This window comes from Otolemur garnettii, unplaced genomic scaffold, assembly GCF_000181295.1.
Source record: "Otolemur garnettii isolate 467f Iridium unplaced genomic scaffold, OtoGar3 scaffold00003, whole genome shotgun sequence".
NCBI classification, from domain to species: domain Eukaryota; kingdom Metazoa; phylum Chordata; class Mammalia; order Primates; family Galagidae; genus Otolemur; species Otolemur garnettii.
The window spans coordinates 47,502,362-47,505,226 of NW_003852398.1; positions in this window are offsets into that span (position 1 = coordinate 47,502,362).

Consider the following 2,865-nt stretch of genomic DNA (forward strand, 5'->3'; position numbering starts at 1 on the left):
CAAGTGTAGGTGAACACAGGAAGCCCTGGTATACACAAAGCACGTGTCACTCATGTAGCCCATGTTCTTTTTGGCTTAGATGAGCCAAGCCTCTGCTCTGGCTGGAGGTGCTCTTCAGATAGTTCTTCCCAGTCCTTCTGTATTTTGTCCATTTTCCATAACTCAACATCCTTAACCCTGTATTACTGCCCTTTTCCCCCATCAGTCTACCTTCAGCATTTTTTTCCCGTTAATGACTTCTATGACTGTTGTATTTATTAGGAATGTAACATGTTTTTAAAACTGTGCTAATATTCCAGAAAATTTTTCAGTTTTGTGCCTTGCTTCAAAGTTACAAAATCTTTGTAAAATCTATCCCTAATGCTATCCTTTCTCATAACTTCCTGTTATTTCTAGAACACAATTCTACAGAAAGCAATGGGTTTTCAGAAATAGATATATACAATTATATACAATATATAGTATAGTCAAAACTACTCTTGAAAGTTTCCTACCAAGAATTCAGAGTGGAAATTGAAATGTCTCATGGTAAGCCTAGCAGTCAATTCTCTAGCATTATTATTTTTTAGAGACAGGGTATTGCCGTGTTACTCAGGTTGAAGTACAGTGGCACAAACTCCTGCACGCAAACAATTCTTCCACCTCAGCCTCCCAGGTAGCTAGGACCACAAGCATCCACTACCACGCCTACCAGGCTAATCTTTCAAAAATATTTTTGTAGAGATGAGGGTCTTGCTATGTTGCCCAGGAGGGTCTCAAACTCCTGGCCTAGAAGGGATCCTCCTGCCTCAGCCTCCCAAAGTGCTGAGATTACAAACATGAGCTACTACACTTGGCCAATTCTCTAGCACTAGAATAGATAATCTTAGGTAGTTGGTTAACATTTGGGGGCCACATTTCATGAAAACCCCCTATTTGTAAACACTGCAAATATAATCCCTGTGGAAAGGTGCTCATAATAAACAGACCCCCAGGGACTGAGAGTGAGTGTTGCTTCATTTATGTCTCCCAACCATCTTGTGCCTTTGGTATCAGCACCTCTGTTTTACTGACAAAACGTGTGAGGCCCAAAGGGATGAAAAACTTGCTTGAAATTCCCCTTCCCCCCAAGTGGTGAGCATGGGGGTCAAATCCAGGGTTTCTAACCCTGAACTCTTCCATCCCTCGGTAGTTTCCTGTCAGAAGTTGAACAGCTGTAATGGACTGTCTTCTTTAGATCAATTTAAAACCCCTTTCTGCATTGGTGTGTGATTTAACATTCCTTTAAACTTTCATCACCCTTATGTGGTATTTTTTTTTTTATTGAATGGTAACTATGTACATTAATGCACTTCTGGGGTACAGTGTGGGGTTTTCACATGCAATCTGAAATACTTCCATCAACTGGTCAACACAGCCTTCATGTCATTTTCTCAGTTATTGCTTTAAAACGTTCACATTCTACTCTTAGAAAGATTCATCTGTACCCCTATAAGGTAAACCTCAGAAGTGATCCCTCCAAACCCCCTCCCTCCACCCATTCCCCACTCCCTTCTCCCTCCCTCCTCCCCATATTCTTAGGCTATTTGGTTATAGCCTTCATATAAAAGGTATAAATTAGTTTCATAATAGGGGTGTGTACGTTGGATACTTTTTCCTCCATTCTCGTGATACTTTGCTCAGAAGAACATTCTCCAGCTCCATCCATGTGAACATGAAGGATGTAAAGTTTTTTTATAAAGCATTTTTATTAAAACAAAACACCCAACTGACGATTGCACTGCATGGCACATAAAGAATTTGGCCTGTGGAATCAAACGGACCTGAGTTCCTTTATGCAAAAAATATATATCAATTTATTAGTTGTTACTGTGTGTGGTATTAAATGCAGTGATGTGTACGACAACCATGGTGCTGGGGCTCACGGGGCTTATAGTCCACTGGTATAACCTTTTTTAAAAATATATGAGACAAAAATTTTATCACCTGCTTTGCAGGGATATAGTAGAATTTGGAATTATGTATATAGTAAGGCCCTACACATAGAAGCCATTTGGTTATTAGCAGCTATTAGATAAAATAACACTAATTACACAGAAGCAGAAGAGGGAAGTGGATTTTAGGATACGTTGCTGCTTCACAGCCAAAGCCACAACCACCAGTCAATGATCATCCATGTTCCTATCAGACCCTCCTAATTAAAGCCTCAGAGGGTGCAGGTGTGTAAGCTGAGAAGGGCGACTGGGATGTATATAAAAGCTAATTCCTCTATAGTACCACTTATTCTGGCACACTCTATTGTAAATGAAGTTACTTGGAATTTAACAGATTTGAATAAAGATCTTCACAGTTGAAAAGTTCTATTACACCATGAAATCCTTTAGCTCCTCCTCTCCATGTACTCTAAGACTCAACCACTCTCCTTTAAACAACAAACGTAAACTCTACTTCCTGCAATAGCAAACTAGGTTTTTAGATCCCATTGAAAAAAATCAAAAAGCCAGACAAAATACCGTAAGAAAGACATCTATTTGAAGTCATCAAAAAGCTACCAAACAAGTGAGAGACTTTCTGGGACCAAGACCCAGGAGAGAGGAAAGAACAAGAGGCATAGGGCTGGCACCGTTTACCCTCCATGAATACTGTGAAACAGGGAAGCAGGGGCAGTAGCTGAGACAGTAAGAATTGAGCAGATTTTGACAGATTCACAGGATTATGCAGACAGAAAGTAGAGAGCAGGGACTGCTAAAGGAATCAGGGCTTCAGGTATAAACCAAGAGTAGAAACAGAGACGTCCAATCCTCAAAAGGACTAAAAATTCTTAAAATTATTTTGATATCTGATGGAATTAAACTGGTATATTCCTAATTTAGTTGACTGTCAGAA